The sequence below is a fragment of the Ambystoma mexicanum genome, chromosome 3p (assembly GCF_040938575.1).
Source record: "Ambystoma mexicanum isolate Mex_15411 chromosome 3p, UKY_AmexF1_1, whole genome shotgun sequence".
Taxonomy (NCBI): domain Eukaryota; kingdom Metazoa; phylum Chordata; class Amphibia; order Caudata; family Ambystomatidae; genus Ambystoma; species Ambystoma mexicanum.
The window spans coordinates 393,307,982-393,330,914 of record NC_090925.1 but is presented as its reverse complement, the minus strand read 5'-3'; positions in this window follow the sequence as shown (position 1 = coordinate 393,330,914).

Sequence of the window (22,933 nt, the reverse complement as noted above, 5' to 3'; positions counted from 1 at the left end):
GTAATGAAAGAAGTTCATGGTCCAAGGCCTGCCCTTGTGCATGTCTTGCAAACAGTTTCTCCATACTGGACTGGAAGGCCTGGAAATCATGCAGAACCGGATCATCCTGGGTGACTAAAGGAATCGACCAATCTGCGGCACTGCCACTGAGATAAGAAAGCACGAAAGCCACTTTGGTCTGATCTGTTGGGAATGCAGCTGGTCGACATAAGAAATGTACGCGGCACTGGTTGATGAACACTGCATATTTCTTTGGGTCACCAGAAAAACGTTCGGGCCGAGCCAAGGGCACATTACCAGGTAGATTGATTTGCACTGGATTTACAGATGGTGCAGAAGGATAGCTTCCTCCTGGAGCGGGCAGAGGTGTCTGTCCGGCCTGCGTTTGTAGCAATTGCCTAGCGAGGTCCTCTGTTCGCTCCTTGGAAAGTATTAGTTCTCTTCTTAGAGAGCCTGTTTCCTGACGAGCTGCATGTACTTCTGCTCTTAATTCTCCAAGCAACTGGGCTAAGTGATCAGTGTCTGAGGTTTCCATTGCACCTGGGTAGGAGTTTTGCGGCGGGCTTCGCGTTCTGTAACGCTCACCTGATTCCCACGGAGGCGCAGGTCGTGGCAGGAAGGTGTCTGTGACTCGAAAGGTGATGTGCAGGACTCGATGGGCTTCTGGGGTTGAACCTCTTTGCACTGTGTGACGGACTCGTAGGGTGAGGTTTCTGCAGATGAAAGAATATAGGGGTTAATGGTCTGGGTTGTTTAATGTCTCTCTTCCTCTCTCTCCCAAGCTTCTCCGTAGAGCCCCCAGGTCAACGTGCTCACCTTAGATAGGTGAACGCTGGACTCTCCATCTGCGTCTGATGCAGGGCGCTGTTGCCAGTTCCTTCACTGGTGAAACATAGGCCTCTTGGACTCAGAGGACCTTTACCGTCGTTAATCGCACGAGCGGTGAGTTTCCAGACACCTTTTTAGTCTTTATAGTCTTTAGAGTCTTTAGGTGCAAGGCACGTTAACATTGAACAGGACTTCGTATGATGCTTTTCTCCCCTTTTGCTTGCAGGACTCGTGAGGAAGATGAAATAAAGCGCCTGGAAATGCGTGAGTAAATGCAAGCACTCTAGCTGTTCTTTCCCTTGCAGCGTAGTTCGTGCTGATGAGGCACCGGAGTATTTGCAGGCGTTCTATTGTGAAGAGCGCGATGGGCGTAAGTAAATACCTGTCTAATGTCTCTTCTTTTGTCTTTCAGAAGCTTGTTTGCAGCGCCGGAGACCGCGGAAGGCCCGTAAGTAAATACGATGCTTTTATCTCCGCAGGTGGCGATGCCGCGTGAAGAATTCCAGAGTTCACGGAGTGCCGGTAAGTAATGACAATGCTTTTGTCTTCACAGGCGAAAGTACAGCGTGCCGAAATGACCGCAGCCGATGGATCAGGTGAGTAAGCACTGCGAGTTAAGACTGCCTTGCTAACCTGCTGTTTCTTGTCTCTGCAGATGCTGCTGTCGACTGGATACAGGAATGGTGAGTATGATTCTTGCAGATTGAGGAAGAAAGGCTGGAACAGACTCGGTGAGCGTTCTGCTGCAGATGCAGAATAACGCGAAGCAAGTTTCATCCATTGGGTGTGGTTTAAATAGCCTTGGAGTGATGAGGCGTCTTCCTCCACGGCCCCGCCTAGGTAAGAAAAGAGTTCCAGTTCCAGAAGCTTTCCCCATGCTGAATCCAGGGAATGGAGCTGCCCCACCCAGGTAAGAAAGTAGTTCCTGTTTACAGAGGACTTCTAAGTGGCTGGTAAGTAAGCAGCATGGTCTGCTGCAGGTAAGTCCACCCAAACATCTGCACACATATTATGAGCCCGGCGCTTCCAGTGCCGGGACCAATGATTCTGATGAGCCTGGTGCCACCGGCGCCAGGACAAGGTCCAAAAGGTCCCCGTGGGGACCGGCTGGTGCCTAGGATTAGGGTTAGGGGCCTGCTTCCAAGGACGTTGGGCTGGTCCTGGCTCCTTGGAAGCAGTGATCATGATATCTGTGACATATGTGACAGAATATGGGTGCTTATTGTCAGGCTTTACTCTGCCAAGTGCCCCTTCCTAATCCTCCCAAAATGTGTTAGGTATTGCATTCCTCCTCCTGAGCAGTTTACCATAAGAAAGGAGCATACAGAAAGGTATGTCTCTGGTAACCTGTATAGCCCATTGTCACCCGGCTGCCCTCATCGGACAACCAAATGTAACTGCAGCTGATGGCGTGTAAAGCTCAGCCTCAGCCCAAGAGGGATAGCATCCCCATAGGGCCTTTACAATGCTCTTTGTCTGCTATCAATTGGAAAACATTTTCCACACATTAGAAGTGGTAGTGTAGAGGAGGTCCTAGACATGGCCTGCACCCCTGCCCCCCATTTTGAGGTACCAGGAACATACTCGCCAAAGTACATGACGTACGAGGAGCAATTGAACCAACAGAGAGCTATACTGGGCCTATGCCCGGTGCCCATCAGAAGAGCAATACTGGCTGAAATGCCTGTAACCAGACAGCCATGGGCTGCACGGTACCCTCTCAGACAACTGTACCAGCAGCTGACACGAAATGAAGACTACTTACAGACTGTCCCCGAATAGACCCACAGAGCCTTAATGGAAAGCAACTGGTGATGACATAAGAGCCCAGACGTAATGTACAGATAACCATAAAACAAGGAACAAAAGGAGATACACAAGGACGAAATGTAAAGAATAATGCTGTGATAGGCGTATAAGAAGAAACAACGTTGCATCACAAAGAACGTAACCAGGATCAAATTGTGTAACTGACTGAATGCATGTAAATAGGCTTGAAATGCAAGAAGCTAAGTATACGGAACTGCTTGCAATGCTTAGTAGAAGAATAGAGCGGCATGCGCCAACTATATATCTACCTCAATAAAAGCACACTATACAAGTGTGACTCCATTTTGTAAAAGCAGAATTAAGCCCAGGCTGCAGAAGGCTAGCAAGGCCAAGATTCATATTTCAGCCAAAGGGAAGAGCGGAATCGAAACTCAGTAAGAAGCAGCTCAACGCCTGGGAATTTGAGGTCAACCTAAGGAAGGGAGGAGAGCTGCAGCCTCAGAGAATCGAAACTTCAGAGCATACCAGCCAGCCAGTGAAGGTCGAGATAAAGAGGCCCCAGGCAGGTGGCGATGCTAAGGAAGAATCAAATACACGAATAACAGGAAAATGAAGCGAATTCATGGTGAACAGACACGTGACCAGCCAAGGGCAAAGAGGTACCAACGTCTGATGTCACCCAGAATCCAGGATGCATAACTTTTCCCGATAAGAAAGCTACAGTTTCGAGGCCAGCCTTAGCCAACTAATTGACACATTGCCCTGAAGGTACTGATTAATGGAAGGGAGGCAGGGCGAACCTAGGGGCACTCCGCACCTGGGTGTCCAGTCTGCATGCTGCTAATTAAAGTGGAGATTTATGCCTAGGGGTGTAACCCACCCAATCACAATGGGCCAAATAATCTAGGGTCCTACAGCTTGTAGAACCAATAAGACGTCGTAGTTGTAGTTACGTCTATCATGACTGATGTAGTGGGATGGGCGTGGACACCCACCCGATAAGAGTTATCCAATCCGCATGCTCTGTTACCATATACAGATATAGCACCTATACTTAAGTTACCTTTCCGACCAATGTAATTTCATCACAAATGTATGAGTTTTACACGTCAAATGATGATGAATTTTGCCTATAAGAATTGCTGTTAGAATGAAGAATTTGGAAGTTGAAGCGAGACAGGCGATCGCGAATGTGTTGATTACCATTTGTTTCCCCGTTTTTTGTACTTGTCATTAAACAGACTTCCCTTTGCCAAACTATTGAGTTGTCCTTATTGAATTGTGTTGGAGTAAGTGAATCCTGCATCCCAACCTCCTATTGGTGCAGCTATCTGGTCTTACAGGTACTAGAGGGTGAGCTCTGACCTATTGGTCCGTCAGAGAACACTCCGCCCTCCTGTACACTCGGTAGCGTGAGGATGGTTCGACCATCAACTATTGATTAATTAATACTAAGGCACCCATAGACCGTCGGCACGAAGTAACTCTGGGCCTTCAGCACTATCATGAGTCCTTCGCATTCGGCTGAGTAGACTGAGAAGCTTCCCGTGGACAATGATAGTGTAAGTCCATAAAATCTGCAGTGGGTCTGTGTTTACCGGGAGGACATCCAAGAGGAAAAAGTAAGGTTACCTGGAGGGCACCCGAGTGAAAAGAGTTAGAGGATTCGCCTTGTTCCTGCACTTTAATACAGCGGTCAGAAGAAACGTGAACTCAGAGCCCACATAATGGGGGTCGATTAGGCTACGGTGACGATTAAAGACGGCACTAATGGGGTTCGTTTAAACCCCATGTCGGGGTATTGATTAGAAGGCAGGTATATGTGTGTCCAGCTTGTGTCCGTCTAGTCTGTCAAATGTCTGTCATGCCTGTCCTGTTATATGTCAAATGTAAAGAACTGTATCGTTGATTGTTTGAAATGAAGTTTGGGCTTTACGCGATTCCGTAACTAAGAGGAAATTGCCAATGGATTGATGTTCTTGAGTAAAGTGATGATATAGAATTTTGGCGGGAAAAGATTGGATTGGCGCTTGCGTATTTGGTGCTCGCTCATACTGTTGGATGTGTGAAAAGTGCATCAAATATTGTTGGTAACGAAATTCAAGTATGGAAGGGATAACCCTGCTTGCCCGTTTGTGCAAGCAGTTGCCCAAACATGCACCCAAGCTTCAATAATACAGCGCAGAGTAGGTTAAGGGTACCGCCCACAAAATGTTTATGCTGTGGCCACAGAACGGCTCTTTATCTAAAGCCGTCTTACAACATATGACGACTTATCTATATGCCACATACAAAGGCAAGAAACTAGAGAAACGTCTTGGTGTTCTAGAACTGTGGAAAATGTTCGAACAGCCAAAGGAGGAAGTGCCTCCTGCAGACTGGATACTAAATGTATGCACGGAGGGGGGTGAGACGCCTACCGCGCCACCAGCCCCGCCTGAGCCAGAGATGAGGGGAGTAAGTCAGAGGGACTCTGCCCGTTACGGGAGCTCAAGACAGCTACAGGGTATAGCAACCCCACATATGAGTCACCTACGTACAGTAGTGACGAAATCAAAGAGAAGGAGCGGGAAATTAATCTTACCTCCGTAGTCCTGAGGGACAAGGAGAGACGCGATGAAGAAAGGAAGGACGAGGCATAGATTAGTGCATCTCTCATTAAGGAGAGAGAGGGAAAGAAATGGAAAGGAAGCGAAGGTAGAACTGATGAGATAGCATTCGCAAAAGACGAATGGATGGGAGGACAGATATTGTTGAAACTCGATGGTAAAGGAAGTGATGATATGAGACCGAGAGAGAAGTCTGATGAGACGCAAAAAAGGGAGAGAGAAAAGGAAAAGGGAAAGAGGGAAGAAAAGATAAAAAGGAAGGATAGGCTGAGACGAGAACAACTATACCGTGAAGAGCAAGAGAAACAGCTCGATCGCAAACAGAAGTCAGCCTATGACCAGTACAGACAGAATCAGCAAAGGTTGGAAGAAGAGCAAAGAATACGTGAAAAGAGAATAAAGAGGCGGGAAGATGAGGAAGTTAGAAGGGAAAAAGAATGGAGATATGAAAGAAGAAGGGAAGAAGATAAGGCTAGAGAAGAAGCGAGGAAGCGCAAGGAAGTCGATGATGATATAGAATGCAAACGTAGACAGAGGGCACGTGATCTTGAATATTTGGAGCGGAAAGTTAAAAAACCTAATCCTGTTGTAGAATGGGAAGGCATCGAAGAATTCTTTCCTGCGTACGACTCAGTACCAGGCATGAGTGGGGCAAATATTGAAGATAACTTTGACACCAGAAGCATCAGGGAAACGATTGATAAAATATACGATGAAATGGGGCTGGAACACATTTCCCAAGGGGGAAGGGAAGACGAGCGCTTGGAAAGCACTCAACTATATGACAACGAGGATGTCACCCGAAGTAGTGGGAGCAGGGGACTGTCCCTGGACAGGCAAGAAATTAGTAAAAATGGAGAAGACGCAAGGAGTTGTGTAAATTGGGAACAGTCAGAGTCCGACTCCGGTGGGGAGATGGAGGACGAGACACACGAAGAAGGGAGACGGCGCGAGAAGTGGCTCCCAAGGGACCAAGGGGTACGATGGTCAGACGCTAGTGAGTCTGCAACTAGGGCATCAGAGTCCAACGCGCAGCCTGGTTGACGGGAGGGTATACACTGCGGTCAGAGGGGGGTGCCAGCACCTGCCTATGTAGACAGATTGAGGACATTGCCAGGTAGACAGCGATGCAGGATTGCTACCCCAGCGATAGACAGGAGAACTATGGGGAAGAAGAAGGAAGACTGCACATTTCAAATCCTGCTGCTAGAAAAGGGGGGCGCAAGATCACAATATATTCCATGGCCACACATGGATCGAGAGGACCTGAAAAACAAGCTTCCAATGTTGACATCGGGAGCTGGGAAGTGGATACACGAGTTACAGAAAATGACAGGCAGTGTCACGTTAGCTATAGGGGACATTAAGGGTCTCCTGATCGCCATACTGGATGAGAGAGCAGACAATGTTTGGAAGCGGGCTGGGTACCCTGGGGTAACCATAATTAACACTACCCATGATGGTGCGCCATTCAATAATTGTAGAGTAGCAGTGTGGAAAGCGCTACGAGTGCTGTACCCAGACGATATGGGAGCTATAATGACTCAAAAAATGAAAGAGTCAGAGGATCCGTTGCTTTATATCCAGAATTTTCAAGACGCATAGGTGCTCGAAACGCATGAATCTTGGATGAAATCTATCCCTGTATTCTACCATATAGTGTGCCAAGGGTTGCCTGAACCGGTTCAAAAACAGCTCAAGAAATTGGTAGGAGTAGAAGCTAAACCATGGGCCGCAATACAGTTGACAATAGCACACTACTGTAGATTGCTGTTAGAGAAGAATCGAAAAAAGGAGGCAACTCGTAAGGGTGAGGAAGCGAAGCTGGTGCAAAAGAAACTCTCAAAGTATGCTCTCGAAGGAGCCATGTTGACAAGCCCGGCTGAACCGAGTGCACAACAAGCGACTAACCCATCGCAGAATAACCAGGTTAACGCGGGATTTTACCCGAGGGGAAGGGGATTTAGAGGAAGAGGATAGCAGAGTAATCAGGGAGGTTTCCAAGCAATCCGGGAGGTTTCCAGAATAATCAAGGGGGTTTTCAAAACATGCAGATGGGCAGTCCAGATATGCCAAAAGGACAGATGGCCCGACCACCGCCAGTGTGTTGGCTGTGCGGAATGACAGGACATGTGGCAAGTGCGTGCAGAAGCCAAGGCGCGTGACAAAATGGACAAGGAATGGGAACAGGCATGGTGAACCAGCCTGCCTTCCCTCAACAGGGCGGTGCACAGAATCACACAGTGCAGCAGCAAGCAACGGGCGTGCAGCAAGGTGCGCGGCAAGGGGTTCAACCCTCGAACATGGGGAACTTGCCACAGGGGCAATTCCAACAGGCACCGCCACAAATATCACAGGGAACAAACTCCGGAGGGGGAGTCAACCCTGGAAATGGAGGAAATCCACAAGTGTACAGTGGACCAAACTTATACATGAAATATGACAGCTCACGAGGAACTCTGATGTGTTCTATCCTATCAGTGACACCAGACCCCAACGGGGAACCAAGGGTAAATGTCGTCATAGGGGGGAAAGAATATTGCTTCTTAGTTGACACGGGTGCAACATGCTCGTGCTTACGAGAAGGCAAGTTTTCCTTGTCCGGCCAGGCCATAGATACTCAGAGTTTCACAGGAGCTCACAGTAGAGTTCCCTTTACGGACAATCTCCCCGTCTCTGTGGGGGATTGTGAGATGAATGTACCTTTATTATATTCACGCCAGACCCCAGTAAACATTTTGGGTCGGGACTTAATAACAAAGTTGAATATGACAATTTTGTTTACGGAGGATGGCATAGTATGCTCCACTTCAGGAATGCATTATTCAAACGTGTGCTAAGTAATCAGAGCATACTCCGGGCACATAGCCATGAGAGCTATACCATTAGAGCCAGAAGTCTTTGCGTATGGTGTGCGTGCGCTCATGGTGGGATTGCCAGGCCTCGCAGATAAAACTATGAGAACCCCTGATGAGTCCCTATTCAGACCAAGAATACCTATGAATGAAGAAGAGGAACAAGTATTTCCCTCAATGATACATACTGCCGCAGTGCGAGGGAAGATAGCCCTGGTTGAAGGGTATGATGACGAAGGCAGACAATGGTGCGCGATTATCGCCATTGAAGAAGGGTATCGAGTGACTGACGTCACTGATGATGATCTGTTCGAAGAACACCCTGACCAAGAAGAGACTAGGGTGGAAGTGAGTCTCATATTTTGGGTCAAAATGATTAAACAAGAAGTGCCACAGAGAATGATGTTGGCACTGATGCGTCCAGAATACTTCGATGATGACATAGCCCAAGTGCCTGTCTCAGTATGGACTACAGGATCTTATGTCGTAGGCCTCCTGAAGGGGGCAGGAGAAGTGAAAATTAAACTGAAACCAGGAGCAATTTTATCAAGAGCGCGGCAATATCCCATGGCCAGAGAAGGGGATGAAGGGATTGCTAAGACCATTTCCGCCATGATGGAGCAGGGCATCCTAGTGCCGTCAGAATCACCCTGTAAAAACAGTGATTTACCCCATCAAGAAATCAAAGGGAGGCTCTTAGCATTTAATCCAAGATTTAAGAGCATTAAACAACATAATTGAAGCCGAGTTCCCTCTAGTCCCTAATCCATCTACAATCCTATGCAAAAACCCACTGAGGCAAACTATTTCACAGTGATTGACTTGAAAAATGCTTTTTTCTCAACCCCGTTGCACCGTGACTCGCAAGATCTGACGTTGTTTACTTTCAGACAAATGCGTCTGAAGAGCACGAGATTGCCACAGGGGTATTGTGAGTCTCCGTCCATTTTCAATAGAGTCCTGCAAATGGACCTAAGCAATATTGTGGTAGTGCTGTTTTGCAGTATGTAGCTGACATTCTGATCTGCAGCACCACTGAAGAGCAATGCAGGCGCGACTCTATCCAGCTACTGCCTATACTGGCTGAGAAAGGATACAAGGTTGACAAGGAAATGTTACAATACTGTCACCAAGAGGCCAGCTAATATCACACGAGGGAAAAAAGGTAACCCCAGAAAGGGCTGAAGCTATCATGAACACAGCTAAACCGCGCACGATAAAACAAATGCAGAGCTTCCTAGGCCTGTGCAATTATGTCAGAGCATGGGTCTTCGATTACATCTCTTATATCAAGCCCTTGCTTCTGGCCCTAAAGAAGGCCCAGGCGACAAAGGAAAAAATTGAATGGACTGAGGCAATGGAGAAGGGGTTTGCAGAACTCAAAGGGGTGATTTGTAAGGCCCCAGTTCTCGGGATTCCTAATTATGCAGAGTAATTCTACCTGTTTTCACATACAGATGGTAATGTTATGACGGCAGTACTCGCTCAGCGAACCTCGCTGGGGTAAAAGCCCTTAGCGTATTACAGTGGGAGTCTGGACCCGGTTATGAGAAGCCACTTCCCATGCGAACCAAATTTAGCTGCCGCCGCGTTCACCAAAGAGAAGGCGTCATCCATTGTAATGGGATGCTCCATGACGTTATACGTCGAGCACTCATTATTTGCCATATGAGTAGCCGGTCAAGTGGCACAGCGAGTAGAGCGCTCGCTTTGACACCCGTGCAGAGCCTGTTAACGCAGGTTCGAATCCCGGCGGGGCCAAACTCAGCCTTTCATCCTTCCGAGGTCGATAAATGAGCACCACACACCGTGGGTAATAATAAGCAGCGCTCGGATACCTGAGGGTTTGTAGCGCTATATAAAAGCCTAATTATTATGAGAGAAACCGAAAAGTACACTGACATCTCAAAGGGCCTCTGCCTATGGGGTGATTATATCTAACCCATCGATGAAAATAGTTCAATGTAAAACAGTGAACCCAGCCACGTTCATAGCAGAGCCAGTCACTGAAGGAGAACTGATACATGATTGCACAAATTATGAAGAATTCTATGATGAAATCCCCAGGGGGAAAGAAAATGCCCTGGCAGGTGGAGAAATCGTTTTCATTGACAGTTCTTCAAGAATCGACCAAGAAGATGGACAAAGATATACAGGCGTTGCCGTAATAAAACACATAGCAAACAGAGAATTTCAATACTCATTAGCGCACGAATACCATCTCATTATTCAGCACAGGCTGCAGAATTATTGGCGTTGATACTCCTCATTGAGAATCATGCAGACCAGGAAGTAACAGTGTACAGTGACTCCGCCTATGTGACGTACGCAGTGCACGCAGGACTAGCACGCTAGAAAAGGAGGGGCTATCTCCGAGCAGACAGCACGCCAGTGCACCACGCAGCCTTATTGGACAGGCTGAGGAAGGCACTACAGCTCCCAGTGGGCATAGCGGTAGTGAAATGTGCCACCCACACCAAAGGGACGGATTTCGTGTCACACGGAAACCATGAAGCAGACACGGAAGCCAAGCGTATGGCATCCAAAAATGAGACGATCAAGGAAGTAGAAGTGGCACACACCCATGAACGTATGATGATAGCTCGGGCCACACCAGAGGGCTAGAGTAATATGGGGCAAACTCAATTGTTGGAGCTTCAAGGGGAGGGACCACAGGATGAAAAGACCCTGTGGAAGCATAGAGGGGGTTCTTTAAACCCCTCAGATGGATTGTGGAGGCAAGACAGCACTGGTAAACCAGTAATGCCTGTAGCCCTACTAAAGATAGCACTGAAGCAATTACATTATCCTTTACATATGACAAAAGAAAATCTCGCTGCAACGCTCGTAGTAGACTGGTTTACACCGAATTTAGAGGAGGATGTTGCATTCTTTATGGTGAACTGCATAATCTGCCAGCAATTCACCACTGGGCACACATTAAAAGTAGTGAGAGGAGTCATTACCCGGCCAAATGGGCCTTTTCAGCACTTACATATCGGCTATGTCGACATGATTCAAGTGTGCAACGGGTACAGGTAGTTAATTGTAGTGGTGTGTGCATTCTCTAGATGGATAGAAGCAGGTCCCTGTACACACCCAGACTCAACCTGTGCTGCTAAATTCCTGGTGAGGGAAGTGTTCCCTAGATGGGGGCTGTGCGAGGTAATGCGGTCAGATAACGGGGCTCACTTTGTTAATTTAGTATTTGAACAGATCAGCTTGCTGCTTGGTATAAAGCACAAGTTCTCATCGGCGTTATCATCCAGCGGGTAATGGTATATATGTGAGGCTCAACGGCTTGTTAAAGGAGAGGATAGGCAAGTTGAAACTCACTCTAAAAAAGGGATGGCTGCACTGTCTACCACTGGCATTGTATGCACTTCGGAACCAGCCAGGCTCCGACCATCATCTCACGCCGCACGAGATAGTCACGGGCAGGAGAATGAGGAGCCCTGTTAGCCCCCGAGATAGAGCTAGATCTGATGCCCAGCCAACTAGAGAGGTCTTGGGGACCGAAATGCAGGAGGATTGGAACTGCATGACATCGAGCCTCTCTATCATTTCAGGCCAACTGCAGCGACGGAGAAAAGGGTGCAGCACAGCACAAAACACAACAGGAGGCGCTGAAACAGACGCAGTTCCAAGTCTATGTGCACCCCTCATCTTCCCTGGTGATGCAGTATTGATAAGGAACCATACGAGGAAAAGGTGGGATGAGCCAAGATTCAATGGCCCTTTCATCGTGGAGGACTGCACTCCTTCAGCCGTCAAGCTGCAGGGCAGGAGGGCATGGCTCTTCCTAAATGACATTAAACCATATATCGGGGAGAGCCCTCCAGTTGTACCTCACCGTGAAGAAACCACAGACAACGGGGAAGAACCTCAGCACGTGCAGACGAGATCCATGAGGAGGAAAAAGGACGCATAAGCAGCAAAGACCTGAAAAGGAACTCCTGTGCAAATTGTGGCTTTTAAAACAGGACATTTACACTAAGCAAAAAAGAAAGGTGATAAAGGACAATAATATGGACACTCTGTGCATCACAATTTCAGGGTGAAGAAGAGAATTGCGCATCCAAGCCACAACACACTGATCACACAAACTTTTGAATCAAGCCATCCTTGAGCATTGCTGAAAAACAAAGACTCTGATAGGCTGTGAGCAAAAGACTTTTCAAAACAGTGTCCTGAGGCAGCCAATATCGAGACATTGTTTCACAGACTACATGGCATCTCAAGGAAGAAATCTCACATGGGATGTATTGACCTACTTTCAGCTAGTGTTAATTTCATACCCGTCGCTCGTAGGAAGAGTCTCCAGTGTCACAGACTTTATACAAGATTCTGCTAAAAAGAAAGTAATCTGGCAACTACTGACTGTCATCGCGGAAGCCCTTGCTGAATTGCCCGAATACAGTAATAAAGACACGAATGCTTCCACCACAAGTGATCATCGATGAACTGACATACACTCTTTTCTTTCACATTATAGAGGAGTGCCCAGGACTCATCGGGAGAACCACGGATACCTTAACGTACATCAGAGATCCAAGAAACAATGAATATCTGAACCAACTGTGGATCAAGCTAAGCTACATGGTCGCAATCCACGCAGCAGGAAAGTGCAGAGACTGTTCACGTCAAAAGAAAGGCCTGTGATCCAGAAAACAGCCAAGCAGGACAAATGTCCCTGTCACCCAAGGACAGACGGCTGGCACATAATGTCCTGTTTCGTCTAGTCACTGACTATCCAGAAATGGTAGGAAGGCCTGCAGAGGTTGACGTCATCACTTTCCTCAGAGACCCAGCTAATGTCGCACATATGGGCACACTCCTCCACGGAATCATGCTCCAGGTGGAGCTATCCAACTTCCAGCGAGAGTACCTGAGGAGATTCCAGTGAAACTTTCCACCGCGGGACAGATCCAGGAGACAGAGACACAGTTCTTCATCTTAACGCCGTGGGACAGATCGAGAAGAGCAGGGAAGAGAACTTCACCGCTTTGTTTTATTTTTTCATTTTTATGGTTATTTGATTCCCATTTTTTGATTTGATGTTGAATGGTTCAATTTTTACCATTTTTCCATTTTTACCATTTTATCAATTTTCCATTTTTACCATTATTCCATTTTCCATTTTTACCATTTTTCCATTTTTACAATTTTTCCATTCTTACAATTTTTTCCATTTTCCATTTTTACCATTTTTTCCATTTTTCACATTTAAACAGGTTCCTGCATGTCTTCCGGACTAAAGCAAATTCGGGGGGTGGACTGGGAATTTACCTATTTTGAATATGCTCAATGAATGTGACTCACCAAAGAGGCTAGTCTAATCTTTTTCCATAGTCTAGCAAGGGAACTACATCCCGGTACCAGAGATAATCGTCACCCTCGAGACGGGGGACTCTTACGAAGCACAAGACACTTAACGTCCAAAACCTCCTGAAAGACAATAATGGAGTAAATGAAAAGAAGAGATCTTTATAGAACTTTAACTATTGATATGATGGAAATGGGGGCCCAGAACGGTAACCTAGTCCTCCCACAGGCGGAGGGGCGCCCCACTTCTCTGGAAGAAAATGCTGCAAATTGTCCTATTGAACGATAATGTGCATATGTATAGTGATTATTATTGTTTTTCTGTCATTAACAATCAGAACTGCATTCTTTATTGGTGCACGAGGTGTTCCAATTTCAGTTCACCCACCAGATAATCTACGTACGAATCCCACAAAAGCACCTAGACCCTATATAGTCATTCCGGTTCCAAGAAAGCCTGATGGTAAAGTAAACAAACTAAAATTGAATGTAATTAGCAGTGATTCATACACATTTGAGGTAACGAATGAAGAGAAAATCTGGAGACAGGGTCAGCGCGGAATGAATGAAAATTTAGCACTGACCACTACATGCACACACACACTGAATGCACACGAACAAGGGCAAGTGTCAATGACTACAGAACCTCAAACAAAGGCAACAGAAAGTAAGAGAATGCCTACCGAACAACCAGTTCCAGAAAATAATGGAAGGGACCGAGAGGAAGCAAGCAAAAGGCCAACTAAAGATGATATAACCAAAGCACTCAAGAAGACAGAGACAGCTACACAAGAATTCAAAGACACAAATGCTGATTGACCATTTGTTCCCGTTTATAGTTAGAGCGAAGAAACTGCATGAGGAACTGAAAAATAGAACCACAGTGACTACCGCAGCAAGCACATCAGTTCCTACAAACACCAGGCCCACGATGTGACCACACGTTGGACAGACAGTACACAGGTGGTGGTTAAAGAAGCTCTACGAGAGAATACAAGAGGAGAAGAAAAGAAACACAAAACCTTCTCCCACCACAGCGATACAGGTAATGAAGCCTGCCCCTCCGACAAGCATGATTGAGAGACCCTCAGCATGGAAAAGCAGCACAGACGCATTTAAAGATATAGTTATAGCATACTACAGAAAGACACTAAGAATAAAGAGAAGCCCACACAAAGATAACAATGAACTGAATGACTACCTGGATAGCACAGCACATCTGGGAAACAACATTTGGTACCAACACATGTAAGAGGTCGGAAGAAGAAAATCTGAAGGAGAATGCGTCGTCTGTGCATTTCTACGATACAGCATGAGAAAATCCAAAATCTTTGTGGCTGTAGAAATTGATGTCCAGACAGCACATTGCATGTCGCACGTAGCAATGTGCAAGGCCAGATGCCAGTTCATGGGCAGTGATGCCTCCCTGAAATGCGATACTGAAGCAACTGATCCTGATGAGGATGATTATGTTCAAGACATAAAGACAAGAAACAGAGCTCATACTAAGAATCATGTAATCAGGTACGAGAACTCTGGAGTAAAAGGGGCTGGAATTAGATGGGAAGTGAATCAGAAGCTAAATGTCGAAGGAAAAACTCCAGAGGAAGCCCGAAGTTGGAAGAACAGAGGCCAAATGCAGATTTGGGGGATAGTGCTTTCAGCAGACGGATGGGAGAATGGGGTAGTGATCTGCAGAGCCTGGATGGTTATTGGTCAATACGGACCTACCATCAACATAGTGCGGAACGGATGCAAGCAATTATGGACAAAACTTGCAAAACTACTCACATGGGTCGAAGACAGAGGAGGACCCTTACAGATAGTGCCACTAGAAAACCCAAAGTTCTGTTTCAGAAATAATGGCACAAGGAAGATGGGAGAGAATCAGAACTGTGGACGAGTCTTCGACGCCCCAGGAATGGTACACGGAACCGCAGTCATCATGGATCATTATTGGGCATGCAGAAAAACTGGGGAGGCATATGCACAATAGTGAACGTCCACGTTCCTGCACTAGTGATCCCGAAAAGTGACCTGAACATTGACAGTTTCCCGAAAGCAGATGCTCACCTAAGGAAGAGGAGGTCTGTGGAACTGGTATCCCGAATGAAGAGAGAGAATTACTTTTCTGCCAAATCAGAAAAAGCATTTCATGCGATCCCATATTAACACAGGCTGTTTAGCCTTACCTCATCAGTATTCACAACAATTTTGCTGCCACACATCCAAGTCGGAATAAATACGAAATGGTTGCAGATAACCAGATGGTCGTTATTGCAGACCATCAACACTACCATAAAAGGATTCAATGTGATCAAAGAAGAACTGAGAGCAATCCGATTGATGACCCTCCAGAACAAATATGTACTTGACATGATCACCCCGATGGACGGAGGTGTTTACGCAAAAATCGGAGAATCATGTTGCACATTTATACTTTTGCATGATGAAGAAAATGGAACTTTAACAGAAGCCATAAGCATGCTGACAAACCGACAGAAGCAGATGATCAACGAATCTGATGAAGTGGATGATGACAGCTGGTTTGGAACATTATTCTCATTGGTCCCACAGTGGATGGCAGATATATTCAAGTTTCTGGGAGCCCTACTATTGATGATACTACTAGGATTTTGTGTTATCAAGATAATCATCTCACAGTGCCAGAAAACTGCGAAGAAAGCCATCGGATGAAGATCATGGTCGATGTCGAACAAGGTTGGAAGCCCAGAGACCTGACTGATGAAGAAATAAGAGACTTTGTGAGAGCCAGCGAATTTGCGCCAGACGGAACAAAGTTTACATATCCCAGGAAACGAAGAAAGTATGAAGGAAAATGGATCTATTGCAGCCCAAATGGACAATGCCAGCTAATGACCTGGAACAAAGACGAACATGTAAGAACAGCAGGAAGCTTGAAAGGTGTGATAAAGATATGGACTCCAAAGATACTCACGTTCACACCATCTTGTACAAGTCCTGAAGACGACGAGCAAGATCCAGAAGAACCAAGGAAGATGAATCCAAAGGAGGAAGCAGAAGTGGTCGATGAACCGACCAGAGGGGGGAGTGTAGAGGAGGTACCCCCTCAGACAACCATACCAGCAGCTGACACAAAATGAAGACTACTTACAGACTGTCCCCGAAGAGACCCACAGAGCCTTAATGGAAGGCAACTGGTGACGACATAAGAGCCCAGACGTAATGTACAGATAACCATAAAACAAGGAACAAAAGGAGATACACAAGGACAAAATGTAAAGAATAATGCTGTGATAGGCGTATAAGAAGAAACAACGTTGCAGCACAAAGAACGTAACCAGGATCGAAATGTGTAACTGACTGAATGCATGTAAATAGGCTTCAGACACAAGAAGCTAAGTAAATGGAACTGCTTGCAATGCTTAGTAGAAAAATAGAGCGGCATGCGCCAGCTATATATCTACCTCAATAAAAGCACACTATACAAGTGCGACTCCATTTTGTAAAAGCAGAATTAAGCCCAGGCTGCAGAAGGTTAGCAAGGCCAAGATTCATATTCCAGACAAAGCCAAAGGGAAGAGCGGAATCGAAACTCAGTAAGAAGCAGCTCAATGCCTGGGAATTCGAGGTTAACGTAAGGAAGGGAGGAGAGCTGCAGCCTCAGAGAATCGAAACTTCAGAGCATACCAGCCAGCCAGTGAAGGTCGATATAAAGAGGCCCCAGGCAGGTGGCGATGCTAAGGAAGAATCAAAAATGTGAATAACAGGAAAATGAAGCAGATTCACGGTGAACAGACACGTGACCAGCCAATGGCAAAGAGATACCAACGTCTGATGTCACCCAGAACCCAGGATGCATAACTTTTTCTGATAAGAAGCTACAGTTTCGAGGCCAGCCTTAGCCAACTAATTGACACATAGCCCTGAAGGTACTGATTGATGGAAGGTAGGCAGGGTGAATCTTGGGGCACTCCACATCTGGGAGTCCATTCTGCATGCTGCTAATTAAAGTGGAGATTTATGCCTTGGGGTGTAACCCACCCAATCACAATGGACCAAATAATCTAGGGTCCTATAGCTTGTAGAACCAATAAGACATTGTAGTTGTAGTGACGTCCATCACGAGTGATGTAGTGAGATGGGCGTAGACGCCCACCCGATAAGAGTTATCCTATCCGCATGCTCTGTTACCATATACAGATATAGCATCTATACTTAAGTTACCTTTCCGACCAATAGAATTGCATGACAAATCTATGAGTTTTACATGTCAAATGATGATGAATTTTGCTATAAGAATTGCTGTTAGAATGAAGAATTTGGAAGTTGAAGCGAGACAGGCGATCGCGAATCTGTTGATTACCATTTGTTTCCACGTTTTTTGTACTTGTCATTAAATGGACTTCCTTTGCCAAACTATTGAGTTGTCCTTATTGAATTGTGTTGGAGTAAGTGAATCCTGCACCCCAACCTCCTCTTGGTGCAACTATCTTGTCTTACAGGTACTAGAGGGTGAGCTCTGACCTATGGGCCCGTCAGAGGATGCTCCGCCCTCCTGTACACTAGTCAAATGAAACGCAACAATTGTGAGGCTATTCAGTGACATCTTGCTTAGATCAGGTCAACCTAAATAACTTCTGCAATATCTCAAACCAGAATGTCACGGTGCATGCCTCAAAAACCCTGGAACTGATGGGCCCACCCCAGTCACTGGCACCCATAAGGGCTTATCAAGCCCAAAGGAGTGTCCTCGGACCTCCTGGACTCAGTCCTGGCGCCATTGGCGCCAGGCTCATAATATGTGTTGAACTGCATGGGACTACTTACTCAGCCTAGTGAGGCTGAAACTTTCTGCATACCCAGGGTGAGGCTGAGGGACTACTTTACCTGGAAGGCAGGGTGTGGTAAAGGGACTACTTTACCTGGAACTACTTGAAGGCTATTTAAGCCACACCTTGCAGGGAGAACACGCTTTGCGTTATTCTGCACTCCTGCAGTGTAACACTCACCGTGTCTGCTCAGTCCTCAAACTTCTATGGCCACACCCGTTCTGAGATTCCAATCCATCGGTACCTGAGGGAAGAAGAGAAGAGAACAGGAGTTAGTACAGCAACGAAGGCCTTACCTGCAGTATTCCATCCAATCGGTCACGCCTTCAGCTGATCTCCGGACCACCGCACTTGCAGAGAAGAAGGTATCTGTACAGGCATCCAATACTCACCACGGGTGTGCACTCTTCCGGAATACGCTGGAGCGTTTCTTCCCATCGCCGTCCTGGAGCCGTGCCGCGCCCGCAAAGAAGGAAAAGGAACAGCAGGTTAGTCGCGCATGAAAAGGAACATTTATTCAGGCATTCAGCGCCACTCACTCGCGCTAATACTCACCTGTAGGAAATCTGCTCAGCATTTTAGGGAGAGTCAATCCTTCATCCGAAATCCGTGCGAGTCCGCGCCTGAAAAAAAGACAAATACAGGTTTACAACTTGGGCAATACGGACCTTAAGCACCTATACCAAGCATCCATTGGCATAGAGATTTACCTGCTTAATCCAGCAATCCCAGACTCAGCAACAGCGCCACTGGATCAGTGAAGTAACTAGGTCCGGGGAAAGACTGTGCCTACTGCGCCCCTGCTAGAGATTGCAGGACGGAGAGCCTACCTCACAAAACTCCAAGATAAACGCCTCCTGGGGTGATAACAAGGGAGAAGACACGGGCAAACATCATCTTTCAAGCAGGGCCATGCCATTGCAGACATCATTCGTGCGGCTATGTGCTACGCCCCTGTGGAGACCAGGTGAGCATGACAGAATGCGAAGCCTTATGCAAATTCTCTACCTGGGCGTCATGGAAACCTCTGAGACAGACCAGCTAGCCCAGCTGGGGAACTCAGGGCCGAGGTACATTCAGCTCGGCAGGAAACCAATGCTTTGAGGAGAGAACTGATCGTGGCCAAGGATCGTACCGATGAGCTCGCTAGACAACTGCTGCAATCACAGGCAGGGCAAACACCGCTACCAGGATTGGGGTCAATGGTTCCGACTACACCAAGCAATCCAGTTCAGGTGGTTCTTCTAGGAGCCGTACCTTTGGCACCTCCAGAACGCTTTGCAGGAGACCCAAAAAGGTATGCGTTTTTTATAAATCAGTGCCGACTACATTTCCTATGTAGACCAGGAGCTTTTCCAAATGACCAATCTAAGGCGGCCTTTGTGCTTTCGTATCTCAGTGTCAGTGCTGCGGACTGGTCGGTACCACTAGTCAATCGGGACAATCCCATCTTGCGAGACTTCCAGAGGTTCCAATTGGACATGGAGAAGTTGTTTGCCCGCCACTCTCAGGGTCAGGCATTGGATAATGAACTCTTGTCTCTGCGTCAAGGCAACCAAGATCTGTTAACTTACATCGCAACCTTTAATAGACTGGTAGTGGAAACCGAGTGGCCAAATGACAAAAGGACAAAGCTGTTTTACTGTGGTTTGAGAGGGGAGTTAAAGGATGTTTTAGCTCAAGTGGTCAACCCTCCAGAGATTGTGCGGAATACATAGACTTGGTGGTTCAGCTTGATCATAGACTACAGAACCGTAAGGCAGATCAAGCTAGAATGGACACTCGGGTATTTGTGCGCCCAAAGGAAAATGCGTCCAAGACCACTGACTTGACCGAGCCCATGCAGATTGGAGGAGTGCGAGGGCCGTTATCCAAGGCTGAAAGAGATAGGAGAAGACAACAACAGTTGTGTTTGTATTGTGGGTCAGCCGGCCATTTCCTCCGAGAGTGCCCAGTAAAACCACCCAAGAAAGCAGGACTTTTGTGCCAAGACGGACATCGGGAAGCCATTGTGTTCGATATAATCAAGGCTCCACAATTTCAAATAATTCTGGGAATGCCATGGCTAGAATCACACAATCCTTGCATCGACTGGCGTGCTAAGATGCTGACCTTCTCAGTCGAATGTGCTCATACTTGTTATCAAGCAAAAGAACCTTTGGTCAAGGAAGTGCGAACGATCATGAGTCTAACTAACCCGCTACCTCCGGTGCACCAAGACTATCAGGATGTTTTCCAGAAGGATCAAGCTAACACTCTTCCTCCCCATAGATCGTACGACTGTCAGATCGACCTCATACCTGGCGCACAGATTCCATGTGGTCGAATCTATGCACCCACTGAACTTCAAAATCTGCATTAAAGAAAGTATCCAGACCAGTACCTGGCTAATGGTTTTATCCGCCCGTCCAAGTCCCCAGCAGCCTTACCCTTATTCTTCGTGCCTAAGAAAGAGGGAGACCTTAGGACTTGCATCGATTACCGCGCATTGAACCAAGTCACTGTTAAAAATCATTACCCCTTGCCGCTAATTCCCGAGCTATTGGATCAAGTTAAAGATGCCTGCATTTATACCAAGTTAGATCTCCGAGGATCATACCACCTGGTACGAATTAAGAAAGGGGACGAATGGAAGACCTCCTTCCACAACAAATACAGGCTATTTGAATACCAAGTGATGCCCTTTGGCCTTTGTAACGCCCAGCTGCGTTCCAGTATTTCATGAATGACGTCCTGCGAGAATTGATTGATGTGTGTGTCTTAGTATAAATTGACGACATTCTGGTATATTCCCCATCTGAACAAGAACATGTGAAACACGTCCGTGCTGTTCTGGACAAACTTCGACAACACAGACTATTTTCAAAACTGGAAAAATGCTTCTTCCATGTTACTGAGGTTGAGTTCCTTGGATTTGTCCTAACTCCTCACGGTGTACGCATGGATACGTGGAAGGTTGATGCCATCCTCAACTGGCCTTCCCCAACCTCAATTAAAGGAGTTTAGAGTATGCTCTTATTTGTGAACTTCTATCGTCGCTTCATTCCAGGCTTTTCGCATCTAGGACATCCCATCACCTCTCTACTGTGAAAGAACAAATGTTTTCAATGGTCAGAGGAGGCAGAGAAAGCTTTCCAGGACTTAAAACAAAAATTAATCTCAGCTCCAATCCTGAAACACCCTCGTCCAGATCTACCGTACGTGGTTGAGACCGACCCTTCCAGCTTGGCAATGGGAGCGGTCCTCTCGCAAAAGGATCCTGAAACAGGTCAACTTCACCCGGTGGCCTTTTGGTCACAGAAATTCATGGCACCAGAATTGAATTATGCCATTACGGACAAGGAACTTTTGGCCATCAAGGCTGTCTTCAAGGCTTGGCGGCATTATCCTTTAGGAGCAAGGCATACGATCACAGTAATCACTGATCACCGCAATCTACAGTACCTGAAGGTGGCGAAGGCTCAATCATCTCGCCAACTCCAATGGGCATTATTTTTTGCTGAATTCGACTTTGTAATTACTTACCGACCTGGTTGTCGAAATGGCAAGGCAGATGCCCTATCTCGTATAAGGGTAGACGAGGAATCCACCAACCCCGACCCAGTGCCCTTCATTCCCGGAGAAAAAATCTTAGAAATTACAACGTCTCTAACCTTAGATGACATCCACGAGGAAATCACACATCTCATGGATACAAACACTCTGAGGGATTGGCCAACCAAAAGTGCTCACCACTCAGTCTAAAACCAATTACCATATTTTCAGGGACGTCTCTACCTGCCCAGCAAAGAACTTTAGGAAAAGGTAATCTCAAATTACCACGAATCACTGGTAGAAGGTCATCCTGGGATTGCTAAGACCGAAGCAAAGATCAAGCGACATTTTTGGTGGCCACAATGGCGTAAAGACGTCAAGCAGTTTGTGCTATCCTGTGGAGTTTGTGCACAAAACAAGGCCCAAAAGAAGAGATCACCAGGTCAACTGCAACCACTGGATATTCCGCCTATGCCGTGGCATACATTGTCTCTTGATTTTATAACTGACCTTCCTCCTTGTAACGGGTTCAACACAATTTTGGTGGTGGCGGACTTGTTTTCCAAAATGGCTCATTTCATCCCACTGAAGGGCTTACCCTCAGCTTCAATCCTGGCTAAAGAATTCTTAGAAGAGATAGTCCGAATACACGGATTCCCTTCCATCCTGATTTCAGATCGTGGCAGCCAATTTATCTCATGTTTTTTGGAAAAAGTGTTGCGAGTTAGCTCAAATCGATGTAAGACTTTCCACCAGCCACCATCCCCAAACTGATGGCCAGACTGAGAGGACCAACCAGACTTTGGAGCAATACCTCAGATGTATGTTATACCAAACAGAAAGCAGATGGAAAGATATTTTATGGATAACCGAGTACGCCTATAACAATTCCCTACACTCCAGCATTGGACAGAGCCCTTTCTATACCATTTATGGGATGCATCACCGAACCTCTAATCTTGACCCGCCTCAACTTCTGGAAATGCCAGCAGTAAGAAGTTTGCACACTACTATTACTCAAGCCTTTAAACAAGCAACAGACCATCTGAGACAAGCTAAAGAAAGATACAAGAAATTGTCAGACATGCATAGAAGTGAAGCTCCAAGGTATCAAGTTGGAGATGAAGTCTGGCTGGCATCGAAGCACATACCAATGAAAGGAACACATACCTTCAATCCGAGGTATGTAGGTCCATAC